The sequence below is a fragment of the Ictidomys tridecemlineatus genome, chromosome 7, assembly GCF_052094955.1.
Source record: "Ictidomys tridecemlineatus isolate mIctTri1 chromosome 7, mIctTri1.hap1, whole genome shotgun sequence".
NCBI lineage: Eukaryota > Metazoa > Chordata > Mammalia > Rodentia > Sciuridae > Ictidomys > Ictidomys tridecemlineatus.
Genome location: NC_135483.1, coordinates 128,488,322 through 128,502,191, shown reverse-complemented (window position 1 = coordinate 128,502,191; position 13,870 = coordinate 128,488,322). Strand labels below are relative to the sequence as shown.

General features: G+C 36.6%; 1 protein-coding gene across 5 annotated transcripts in view; it reads left to right on the top strand.

Moving 5' to 3' along the window:
* Ccdc148 (coiled-coil domain containing 148) overlaps positions 1 to 13,870 on the top strand; it is a 314,744-nt gene that overhangs the window by 12,734 nt on the left and 288,140 nt on the right. Inside the window, exon 2 of one of the 5 annotated variants that reach the window (XM_078017449.1) lies at positions 5,162 to 5,229. The exons of the other annotated variants lie outside the window; for them this stretch is intronic. The gene's annotated coding sequence lies outside the window, so the exon portion shown is untranslated. The remainder of the gene's footprint in view (positions 1 to 5,161; positions 5,230 to 13,870) is intronic. 5 annotated transcript variants of the gene reach the window in all.

The window sequence follows — 13,870 nt, the reverse complement described above, 5'->3', positions numbered from 1 at the left end:
TAAAATAGCTGAGACCAGTGACAGGAGGATTTTAAGGCTGAAGGCAGCCTGGGCAAATAAGTAATAACTGTCTCCAAAAAAAAAAAAAAAAATTAGAAAGGGCTAGAGACACAGCTTAGTGGTAAAGTTCTTGCCTAGAATGTTCGAGACCCTTGGTTCAATCCCCATTACTGCAAAACACAATAGTATAAAACATTATAAAAAGAATTTAAAATAAATAATTTTGGAAACGTGCTCAATATTTAGTAGTTTAGCAATAGAGGTGTGTGCTTATTTTTGGAGACTTTGGTTTTAGTGGAATAATTCAAATAAAATGTTCATTCTGACCAGGCATTGAGCTCAGGCCTCTAATGCCAACCACTTGGGAAGCTGAGCATTTTGAGACTCACCTTGGCAACATATCAAAATCAATATAATTAAGAGGGCTGGGTTGGGGCTAGGGTTGGGGCTCAGTGGTAGAGTACTTGCCTAGCATGTATGAGACACTGGGTTTAAGCCTCAGTATCACATATAAGTAAATAAAAATAAAAGGTACATCAACAACTAAAAAGTATTTTTAAAAAGAGGGCTAGAAATGTAGCTTAATGGTAGAGCAACATAGGCTCAATCCCTGTGTTTATTATTTCCCTTTTGTTTGCTTGTTGTTATTTTTTTGTTTTTATTAGTGTGTTATTGTTTTACATAGTTTTACATAATATTGGTGTTTATTTTGAAATAATCATACAAGCATGGAATATAATTTGCTCTAATTTACTCACCAGTACTTCCCCTTTCATTCCTCCTCCCTCCTTCTGTTCCCCTCCTCTACTCTATGGGTCTTTCTTCCGCTTATTTATAGTTTTCTTTTTAATTAGTGCTTTATCAACATACATAAAGGTGAAATTCACTGTGATATATTCATATATGTATATAGGATAGCTTAATCAATTCCACTTCACTGTTATGCCCTTTCCTGGTCCATTCTCCCTTCAATCCCCTTTCTCTATTCATCCTATCTATTTTTTGTGAGTCTCCCTTCCCCACTTTTTTTTTTTCCTTCCCCACTTTTTATTCCTTAGTTTTGTTTAGCTTCCACATATGAGAGAAGACATCTGATCCTTGACTTTCTGAAGTCTGGCTTATTTCACTTAGCATGATGTTCTCCAGTTCCATTCATTTACCAGAAAATGCCATACTTTTATTCTTCGTTATAGCTGAATAAAGCTTCATTGTTGTGGTATAGATATGAGGTGTTCCCCAAAAGCTCAGGTATGAGAAAATGCAAGAAAATTAAGAGGTCAAATGACTGGGTTATAAGAGCCTTTACCTAATCACTGGATTGATCCACTGATATGAATTAAGAGCAGTAACCATAGGCAGGTAGGGTGTGACTGGAGGAGGTAAGTCACTGGGGGTGTGCCTTTGGGGCTTATATTTTGTCCCTGGTGAGCAGAGCCAGGATGTGCTCTCTCTCTTTTTCTGCTGACTCCCCACTCCTCTGCTTTCTGAATGCTATGTCCTGAACTACTTTCCTTCTCCACACCCTTCCACTTCTACAATATTCTGCTCAATCTTGGGTTCAGAGCATAGTATCAACTGAGTATAGACCAAGACCTCTAAAATCTTGAGCACTAAATCAACTTTTCCTTCTCTAAATTGCTCTTTTAAAGACTTTTGTTCTGACCAAAATTAATTTGGTGATACAAAGCTGATTAAATCATCCATTATTTATATTTTCCACATTTTCTTTATTCATTAATCTGTTGACAGGCATCTGTGTTGGTTCCATAACTTGGTTATTTTGAATTACACTGCTATAAACATTGTTGTGACTCTACCCCAATAGTTTACTGGTTTCAGATCTTTTGGATCTATATACTGGGGAGTGGAATATCTGGGTTATATGATAGTCCTTTTTCTAGTATTTTTGAGGAATCTCCATACTGCTTTCCAGAGTGGTTGTACTAATTTGCAGTCCCACCAACAAAGAATGAGTAAAACTTTTCCCACATCCTTGGCAGCATTTATTATTTGTATTCTTGATAATTACAATTTTCTGGCTGGAGGAAGATGAAATCTCAATTTAATTTTGATTTGCATTTTCCCGAATGCCAGAGGTGTTTAACATGTTTTTCCATATGTTTTTTGATCATTTGTATTTCTTCTTTTGAGAAGTGTCTTTAGTACTTTGGCCCATTTATTAATTGGGTTATTGGGATTCTGGAATTGGTGATTTTTTTGAGATCTTTTTATATTCTAGACATTAATCCTCCATGTAAGGATCAGGTGGCAAAAAATATTTTCCCATTCTGTAGGCTCTCTCTTCATGCTCTTAATCATTACTATTTTCATGCAGAAGCTTTTTAATTTGATGCTATCCTACTTTTTTTTTGGTTCTTGGTTTTATTTCTTATACTTCAGGAGTCTTTTTAAGGAATATGGTACCTGCTCCAATATGTTAGAATGTTGAGCTACATTGTCTTATACCAGTTGCAGTTTCTAGTCTAATTCCTAAGACTTTGATCCACTTTGAGTTGACTTTTGTGTAGGGTTAGAGAGAGAAATTTAATTTCATTCTTCTACATATGGGTATCCAGTTTTCCTAGCACCATTCATTAAAAAGACTATCTTTTATCCAACACTTTTTGGCACCTTTGTTGAATATCAGATGACTTTAACTATGTGGGTTTGTCTCTGTGTCTTCTATTCCATTGGTCTTCATGTTTGTTTTGGTGCCAATACCTTGCTGTTTTTATTACTATAGCTCATAGTATAATTTGAGGTCTGGTATTTTGATGTCTACAGCATTCCTCTTCTTGCTCAGGATTGCTTTGGATATTCTTGGTCTCTTATTCCTCCAAATGAATTTTAGGACTGTTTTTTTCTAGATATGTGAAGATGTCATTAGTATTTTAATAGGGATTGCACTGATCTGTATAACTTTCTCATAGTTTTGCCATTTTGACAATATTAATTCTGCCTATCCAAATAGGAGGTCTTTCCATATTCTAAGGTATTTTTTAGTTTCTTTCTTCAGTTTTATATAGTTTTCAGTGCTGAGATCTTTAACCTCCTTGGTTAAATTTTTGTTTGTTTGTTTTTGTGTTATTGTTAAGTGAGATAGTTTTCCTGATTTTTTTCCTCAGCAGATTCATAATATTGGAGTACAAAAAAGAAATTGATTTATGTATACTGATATGGTATCTTACTGATTTGCTAAATTTATCAGCTCTAGAAGTCTTCTGGTGGAGTTTTTTTTTTGTTCTAAATATAGGATCCTATCATGAGCAAATGGAGAAAATTTGACATCTTTTCCTATTTATATCCTTTTAATTTTCTTCTCTTGCCTAATTGCTCTGGCTGTAGTTTGAAGAACTATGTTGAATAGGAATGGTGAGTGTGGACATTCTTTTCTTGTTCCTGATTTTAAAGGAAATGCTTTCAGTTTTTCACCAGTCAATATAATATTGGCCTTAAATTTATCACATATAGCCTTTACAATGCTGAGGTAAGCTCCTTCTACCTTCTCAAGCATTTTAAACATGAATGGGTGCTACACTTTGTTGAATCCTTTCCTGCACCCATTGAGATGATCATATGATTCTTATTTTTAACTCTATTTATGTGATGAATTACATTTGTTGATTTGTTAGTGTTGAACTATCCTTGTACCCCTGGGATGAAACCCAATTGATCATACTGTACTATCTTCTAAATGTATCTTGAGTGCGGTTTACCAGTATTTTTTAAAAGGATTTTTGCATCTATGTTCATCAGGGACATTGATCTTTATTTTTATTTTCTTGATGTACCTCTGTCTGGGTTTGGTGTCAGGATGATACTGATTTCATACAATGAACTTGACAGTGTTCACTTCCTTTTCATGGAATAATCTGAGAAATATTGTCATTAATTACATGGTAGAATTTTGCTTAGAATCCATCTGGACCTGAGCTTTTCTTTACTGGAAGGTTTTTTTGTTGTTCCTTCAGTCTCATTGCTTGATATTGGTCTGTTTATGCTTTGTGTAACCTCATTGTTTACTTTGGGTGGATCATATATATCTAGAAATATATCAATGTATTCTAGATTTTCTAGTTTGTTGGAGTATAAATTTTCAAAATAGTTTTTAATGATCTTCTGTGTTTCAGAAGTATCTTTAGTGATAGCACCTTTCTCATCTCTAATTTTGTTAGTTTGGGTCTTTTGTCTTTCTTTTGGTTAACTTAACTAATGGTTTATTAACCTTATTTATCTTTTCAAAGAACCAACTCTTTGCTGCATTGGTCTTTTTTATTTTTTTTAATTCTGAATTTCATTAACTTTGGCTCTGATCTTAATAATTTCCTGTCTTATATTGATTTTAGAATTAATTTGTTCTTTTGTAGGGCCTTGAGGTTTAATGTTAGATTTTTTAATTTGTTTTCTTTCTATTTTTTAATATGTGGACTCATTGCAGTAAACTCTCCTTTTATAACTGCCTTCATACTTTCCCACAGAATTTGATATGTTGTATCTCTTGTAATTTGTTTCTAAGAATTTTTCCCCCTGATTTCTTCTGTGATCCATTTCTCATTCAAAAATATATTATTTAATCTGAAGGTGTTAAAATGCTTTCAGATGGTTGTGAGGTGCTTGGATGGCACGCCTCAGGAGGTCCTATCAGAGGGGGATATAAGTACTTATATAAAAGTATATAAATGCTTTCTTTTTTAAATCTTGATGCAAGAAATTGTCTGCATTTTTTTGTATTTTATAGGAGTTGCCGTCTGCCCTAAAATATGATCTATTTTAGAGAAATTCCATTGTGCTGCTGAGAAGAAAGTTATAGATAGATAACTTATTCTATAAATGTCTATTAGATCCATTTTATTAATAGTGTTTTTTTTATTCTAAAGAATATTTACTTAGTGTGTGTCTGGATGACCTGTATATTGGTGAGAGAGGTGTGTTAAAATTACCCAATGTTATGTATTGTCATCTATTTGATTCTTAATATTGGGAAGGTTTTTTAAAATGAATATAGGTGCATCAATGTTTGAAATATAAATATTTATAATCATTAAATATGTTGTTGATGAATAATTTCCCTTAACCAATATTAAGTGACCTTTGTCTCTTTTGATTACTTGTGGCTTGAAGTCTACTTTGTCTGAGAGTAGCTACTTCTGCTTGCTTTCAGTTTCCACTTGCAAGATATATATATTTCTATCCTTTTACCTTCAGTCTGTGAAGATTTTTGCCTGTAAGGTGAGTCTCTTATAAATAGCACATGGTTGGGTATTGTTTTTAAATCTGCCAATCTATGCTTTTTGATCAGAGAGTTTAGACCACTTACATTCATTTTTCATATAGAGAAATGTTTTTTATTTCCTCTCATTTTGATTTATTTTTAATGATTAATTCAGATTTGATTCTCCTTTAATTAACTGTTATAGTATGATTCATCTCTATGCTAATTTTTATTTTTGTTTTTCATTTTTTCTGTATGAAATTTTCATTAAGTAGGTTTTATAGTGCAGGCTTAGTGGTTATATATCTTTTATTTTCTCCTTATTGTGGAAGGTTTTTATTTCATCTTCAGTTCTGAAGAATAGTTTTCTAGAAATAGTTATCTTGATTTGCATTTGTTTTCTTTCATGGCTTAATATGTATTATTTCAAGCCTTCCTGGCTTTTAGCGTGTAGGCTGAGAAATCAGCTGAAGTTCAAACTGACTTACCTATCAATGTCACCTGCTATTTTTCTCTCAAAATGTTTATAGTTACATTTTTATTCTGTTTCTTTGGAATTTTAATTATAATGTGTCTTGGAGATGACCTTTTTATCTTGACTATTTGGGTTCTATATGTATCTTGCATTTCAATTTCCATTTCATTCCTAAGGTTTCAATAATTTTCGAATATTATTTCATTGAAAAGAATGTTCATTCCTTTAGTTTTTATTTCAGTGCCTCTGTCTATGCCTATGATTCTCAGATTTGGTCTCCTAATGTTTTTTGATATTTCTTGAATATAATGGTTATAATCTTTTAATATCTTTATTGCCCACTTTATTTTTAAGATAATCTGCTTTGTTTTCAAGGTCTCAGTATTTGTTTTCAAAGTGGTCTAAGTGGTCTAATCTATTGGTGATGCTTTCTAATGCATCACCAATAGATTAGATTTATTGATTCTTTTATTTCCAGGATTTCTGTTTGATTCTTTTTAATAATCTCTCTTTATTGAAGTGATCTTTCATTTCCTATGCTTTTTCCTCTAAATTTATTCCTTATATCATCTTTTAGTTCATTGAACATTTTAACTATGAGCTATTCTTTCTCTAACATTTCCTCCACTGTGGTGCCAATGCAATTAAATAATTGCATTGAAATGTTGTGGGCTATTTGTAGTGGTTTGTTCCCTTGCTTTTTTATAAGGTCTGTTAATCTTCTAGGATGATTATTGCTTCTACTTTTATGCGAGGTACTATTTTGTGAGTTTCTTTTTCTTCAGAGCCCTGATTGGGCAAATATCCAAGTATTGATATTCTCATTCAATTTTTGTCTCATGCTATTCCCAGTATCATCACTACTTTGAGAGAAGACACTAAACCCTATTTACTACCATCACTTTTAAGAACAGACATGCACTAATCGCTTTTTGAAAAACAAAACTGCTGCAGTCTGGCTGGGCACAATTCAGGAGCCACTTGTCAAAAGAAACTAACTTTATTTTTAGAACCACACATGCCAAACAAAACAGCTCCTCAGGAAAAAACCCTCAGAGCCCAACTGCCACCACCGGCTTCCCACAAGCCTCTTACCCCAACACCAGCCTCTCCACCTCCCACAATCCTCCTGCTCTTGAGGCCGATTGGCTGGGTCGCGTGGGCAGAGCCAAAGAAGTCCCCCAATGAGCAGCTTCATGGTCTGAAAGGGCAGGGAAACAGCCCAATGAGCATCACCGCAGAGGAGCCAATCAGCTAGATGTTGCTGGGGCCGCTGTGAGCCAATCATCAGCCAGCAGCTGGAAGTTTGCTGGCAGCTGGAAGTTTGCTGGGGCCCCTTTGGCTGTGGCTCTCAACATCTCCCCCTCTCTGTTTAAACAATAAGCATGTGGCTTAGGGACCGTGCCTGGCTTAGGTTGTCTAATACTACATATGGTCCTTACCCGTCATTGGATGAGCTGACCTCAGGGCGTCAGCCTCCTGTCTTAGGTTGGTACCATTGTAATTGGATCTTACCCGTCATTGACTACTGGTCCAGTATACAGCCACACCTGTGGAGAGGTGCCATTGCTGTGAGCCAATCATCAGCCGGCAGCTGGAAGTTTGCTGGCAGCTGGAAGTTTGCTGGGGGCCCTTTGGCTGTGGCTCTCAACACAAAACTTGTTGAAAATGTTCTCCACATTTCCTCTAATTCAGGTAATAATGTTCCAGAATAGGTTGAAAATTTTGTTATTCAAGATAGTCAAATTATTATTATAAAGGGGCAGAAAGGGAGAGGAAAATATGGGCAAAAGAAACTAAGAGAGAAGAATAATAATACAAACCAAGGTAAGAAGAAGAAAAAGATGGATAAGATGAAGGGGGAAGATTTGAGGCAGTGACAGGTAATTAAGTGCAACAGTGGGGCTAAGAGGAGCAAGTGTCAACCTGAGCTGGGAAAAGAAAGATAAAATGATTTCAGTTAATGCTTTCAAACATTAAAAAAAATACAATTAAATGAGTTGAGGGCACAGTATCAAATACTAGGGAAACAACTGTAGATTGAAAATAAAGAGTAATATATTTAAAATCAAAATTGATGTTATAGCTATTTATTATAATCTATGTTAAAGTAGAAAAATTTCTCATTGAGACTTCCTGGTTTGGATTTCATCACCATTTGGGACCTTTAGGAGATGTACAACACTCTTCATTTTTGGATCCTCTTAGAAGTGCTGGGGCACAGAGGTACTTCTAAGATTGCAATGAATTTCTTACTAGCCGGTTCTTACTGGTCAGCCCAGGGCCCCTGACCCCCTTTTCAAAAGGTGCTGTGCTATGTCTGCTGGCTATTTCTACTAGATATGGGAGCATAGGATCCAGAACTCAGGGTTGTCCTGTGGGCTGTTGTGGGATGCTGTGTACCTGCTGTCCTCCACGGGGCTCTCTTTAAAGTGGTATAGAGCCTGGTGACTATCTGCAAGTGTAGCATCTATGATGGCAGGCCCTCTGCAGGTGATGTGTTGTTCAGAAACCTTCTCCATGACTGATGTAGATTGCCAGGGTACCATTCTTCTAACTCTGATAGAGTTTGGTGTCTGTGGAGCTCCCACTGTTTGCAGTTGTGAATTGAAGTTTCTTGCTTCCCTCCACTGGGTCTTCTCTAGAAAAGTGCTATCTAAGCAGGTAACTGCCTGTAACCATGTGGCTCATGGGTGTAGGCTCTCCCTGGGGCATCTGTGGAATGAATATATATATATATAAAATCACAGTGATACTGTTCTTGTTACAGGGAATTGTTTGATAAGACTGCTACTGCCTATGGTTGTTAATCCAAGGGCCACTTCCTTCTGCTGACTGGAATAGAATTGACTATCTCACTTGCATCTGAGCTTTCACTGTCCAGGGCTGTGAATCTCATTCATCAGTTCCACACTGCTAGGATCTCCTGAGGTGGTACTATTCAAGCACCTCATAGCCATCCAAAACTATGGAGCTTGTGCTGCAGGTCCTCTGTGGGCTATCTGTGGCACAAAAGCCTCCATCCTTGCTAGTGCAGATCACCAGGATTTTACCAATCACTTTGATAGGAGTGGGATGTCAGCTGGCCTGTGTTTGTCTAAACTCCCCTAGAAGCTGTGTTGAGCCCCTGGGTCAGGGCTCATTCCCAGAGGTGATTAGCTCTGGGAGCCAGCTTTACCCCACTCCCCTTGTCTGTGGTAAGGGGGAAAGGTTTTCAGTAACTTTCAGCTAGCAGCCATCCCTGTACAAATTCCTTGGACAGATTACTGAGACAACCCATTTTAGAAGTATTCCCTCTGGTTTTATTTGTTGCTGTCTAAAGGTGGGGAGAAGCCATGTTGATTTAATTTCTCTAGGAAAGTTGACTAGATGTGGGGCTACAAAATGGCTGCCATACCCTGCACAACTTTCACTTCACAATTTTGGTTAAACTGCTTGATCTCCTTCACTATCTTTGCTGTTATGGCCATATTTTACTTGGTCTGCTTTTCTTTCTAGATGTTGATAAGAAAGTAAGTTTATGTGCTTTTCCACTCCCTCTTTTCTCTGTTACCTGTCCCCCTGACCCCAGCCTGGTCAGGGTTTGGAGTCAAGGAATTCTGTCCTTATTTCCTGTTCCAATAACCCAAACTCCAAGCCCCTACAAGTCTCTGTCCAATATTGAGTTTTAGAGTATTTATTCTCTCACCTACATCTCTGGCCTATTGTTCTTTCATTGATTCCTTTCTGGGGTATGGAGAGACCAGAGGTTGCTGCCTGCATCCCCCCACCATTTTCCTTCTTCTGTTTTTTTCTTTTTGTTGTTGTTGTTTTTTAAATTTTTTCTTTTCTCCAACTCAGGTACTTCAAAATAAGTTTTTAGAATAGTGTATTCTAATAGTATTTTGCTCTTTTCTTTGTCTAAAAAAACCCTTAGATGATTTACCTCCAATAAATCACAGTTGAATTTCTAAAATTTCCAGAGACACTGATCACCATTGTGATTCACCTGAGGATAATTAATAATGTCTCCAGTGCTACTGAGAATACTAGTATTCTTCAAACACAAAAAATGTTTTGAAAGTGAAACATAATAAAAAATACAACAGAAAGAAATCTAGGGAAACTGTTTTAATGTCAAGAATTTGACAAAATTAATACATTTTATGGTCAATAGAAATCCTGCTTTTGAAAATAAAGGTCTTCAAGGATTTTCTATGTAACCTTGTAAAAGTAACTTTATTTTTTTATTTCCTTTCCCTACATTAATGAAAATGAGGTTTTATGTACTTCCATATTTCTCATAAACATTATTAACTTAAAAACTGTAAACCATGTAAACTCCTGAAATTTTAGTATGAGAATGTTACCACTGAATTTATCTCAGTAAAGGCCTAGTAATATATACTTAACATCAGCTTTTTTCCTTCTATTTGTTCATATAGGTAAACGGTTTTTGTTAACTAACATAATTTGCTATACCATGGATAATGTAATCATTGATATTTTATCAACTGCTTATAAATCCCCGCCTTGTTTGAAGTAATTAGAAACAATCTTTCCATTGGCTTGTTTTAGGTGATATATCAATTTCATTGGTCAAACACACTTCAATATTTCATCTAATCTTTTCAATTATTATCTTTCTGAAATTATACAAAGGATTTTAGAGATTATAAATTAACATTAAAATTTGCCAAAATAACTCCCAGTGTAAGACTGTTTCCACCCAACCTAATTAATTTATCTGATAAAAAAATCAGTAAGATATTGGGGAGGGGGGAACTCTGGCCATCATCTCATTAAAGGGTCCTTATTCCTGCCCAGGATAATCCAAGCCACCCTAAGACTTACAACTTCAAATAATTAGTAAATAACAAAGCAAAAATATTCAGAAATATTTACAAAAAACGAAGCCTCTGATAGATCTAGTTCACATGGGTTCTGGAACTAGACAGAAGACAAAATGGCTCTGGTAGTTTATTTAAGGGGGTACATCAATGTTGAGAGTCACAGCCAAAGTGGTCCCAGCAAACTTCCAGCTGATTGGCTCACAGCAGCCCCAGAAAACTTCTAGCTGATTGGCTCCTCTGCAGTGATGCTCATTGGGCTGTTTCCCTGCCCTTTCAGACCACGGAGCTGCTCATTGGGGGACTCTTTTGGCTCCGCCCACACGACCCAGCCAATCGGCCTCAAGAGCGGGAGGAGTGGAGGTTGAGAGCCTCACTGGAAGCCAGTGGTGGCAGTTGGGCTCTGAGGAAATTCCTGAAGAACTGGTGTGGTGCTGCGTGTGTTCTAAAAATAAAGTTCGTTTCTGCTTGACAGAAACGTGAATTTGTGAATTTGTGGCTCGTGAATTGTGCTAGCTCGTACAGGGATCCCCCTCTCTGTTTAATTAAACAATAAGCATGTGGCTTAGGGACCGTGCCTGCCTTAGGTTGTCCAATACTACATATGGTCCTTACCCATCATCAGATGAGCTGACCTCAAGGTGTCAGCCTCCTGTCTTAGGTTGGAACCATTGCAATTGGATCTTACCCATCATTGACTACTGGTCCAGTGTACAGCCACACCTGTGGATAGGCCTTTGTACCAGCAGGGGGTGAGGTTCTTTGCCTCACCTCTGTTGGCTCCCAAATTTTAGCTTAACAAGCAGAAGGGAGGAGGATATACCAAGCCAACTGAAGGCTCCTTTTGGAAAAATTGTACCACTGATGACACCATCAGCAAAAATACCCCAACAGTACCACAAGTCGCTGCACCAACAGATAGTTCACAATGCATACAAGTGATACATAGTCCAGGCAAGTTCTGCAAGCAGTTCAGTGATAGCTATTGCAGAAGCTGTAGATTGGTTTTATCTTTGTCTTTATCAGCACTGGGATGAAGATAGGAATTCTGGCAATAATGGCTAAAGAAAAAATTATGTAACATTCCAGCAGGCACTAAAAGAAAACAATTTTCTGAACAATTTACATTATCCTGAACAGAATTATTACATATAATGAAAAGGAAGAGTGAAAGTAAACAAACAGATCTGTTAACCTCCTTTTTTGTTCACATATTAAAACAATCCTCAACAGCTGTTTACCCAATTTAAATTAAACCATTTAAATCATGTGAATAAGAAAAAGAAAAAAAAATATTTGGATCCTTTTTTTCATGAGCGCTCATCATATATGATATATGGACATATGCACATACAAACATACAACACAAAACACAAGTGTGCACACATAATATAATACATACAAAACATAACATAATAGTAAAGGCCTTATAACTTTTTACAGGTGAAATCTCCATTGCAATGTTTAAAAACTCCATAGTCAAAAAATAGAACTGGTCAGCAAAACATTAACCTAGGTCTGTATGAGTTCAAAAAATAAAATAGAATTTCATTATGTGGGAAAGGGCAATAATAAATAAATAAAGCATCCTGGTTTCATTAGCTTCCAGGTGTGGGAGAACCACTGTTGCAGATGTAAGGATAGCCAATCTGGAGTTCTGGATATCAGCTGTTATGGATTTGAGCCAAATCATCTTCTTTTTGGTCTGTAGAAATCGCTTTAGTTAGTCTCTCTGGAATCCAAATCAGCTGCTCTTCTCCCTGTGGAAACACACAAACAGACCCCCAACTCCAGACAATCACTGGGGCAGGATCTTTCCATTGTCCTGTTAGAATATCCTTCCAAAGTACCTAGGGCTTATGTACATTTTTTGGACACATATGCCTTTCTGCAGCACTAAGCCCTGATGAATCCAAATTTTAAAAGTTTAGAGTAAAAAGGGTTATTTTAAGTTTATCTTTGGGAAATATATACCCCTTCCCACATCAACTGCAGGAATAAGGTTTCAAGGGAAGAGTCTTGCTTAATGTCTTGCAGTCAGCAGGTTGATTGACATCTTGGCAGGGCACACCCATCTCAAGTACTGTGTGAGATCTTAGGCAGAGCCCAAGGGGGAAATTCACTTGCATCAACCAGTCAGTCCCTTTGCGGGGTGCCATGGGGAGTTCAGAATGCCAGACTTAACCCCTCCAGAGGCTACTATGTGCGGCAGTCCACACACAGCCCACAGACAGCTTGTGACAATAAGATATAGTCATTTCACTGTGTTTGCTCTTTGTGTGTGTATGTGTGTGTGTGTGCATGCGTGCACAAGTATGTGACTATATTTCCCAACATTAAAGTAATGTATATTTCGAAAATTTTGGAAGGATTAAATTTGGAGGGAACAATTAAGCAATTATACCAAGAATTCTCCTTGCAGTCAAATATTTTATCTATACTGACTCTCAGCAATATTGACCATTAATAAGGTGATAGCTTGAGGCATTTTCTATTTAGTCTTCAGTATGGGTGTGTTGTAGTTTTTGTGGTTGTTGTTGTTGTTTTTAAAATCAAGTTGCAACCTACTAACTACCACTTCTTTGTTTTAAAAGCTGACAAATCGTGTTGAAGGAAGAGTAGTGAGCTCAAAGTCAGGAGTTTTAGCTTGGTTCTATCCTTGCCTAATCTAGCTGATTCCTTGGTTCTTAAATATAGCATTTAATGTTTTTGACCTTTGTTTACTGATCTGTTAAATGTTTCCATCAGATTGAAAGTCCTTCTGGGCCTAGGGTAATTATATATAAAATTAAATACTTCATAACTTCACTCTAAACTTTGATTTTACTTTTCTTTAGAAGGAAATTTACTGAACATGTTCATCAGTTTACTATAGTCCCTAAATCTTAGTTTTGTTACCCTCTTTATTTTCTATTTTTCCATAACCTACCTTTGATTTGTATAAACTTCTTCCTTCACTCTCTCTTTTTCTTTTTTCTTTTCTTTTCTTTTCCTTCCTTCCTTCCTTCCTTCCTTCCTTCCTTCCTTCCTTCCTTCCTTCCTTCCTTTCTTTCTTTCTTTCTTTCTTTCTTTCTTTCTTTCTTTTTGAGGTATGCCTGCCCCATTTACTCCTGTTTATATCTTGCCTTCCTTTCCCTCCCTGAAGGAATTTGCCCTTATCTTAACAAGGGAGCAGCTATTTGCTAAAAAAGTAGTGACAGAGGTCTATTTCTATGACTATTGAGCAGCCACAACCTGTGAGTTGTTTCTCATCATTGGCAGAGAGTAGAATGGAGAGATTATGTGGGTGAGTTCTGGGGCCAGACTCACTTGGGTTAGCATCTGGCTCAGCCACTCTGTTGTATCATCTTGGAA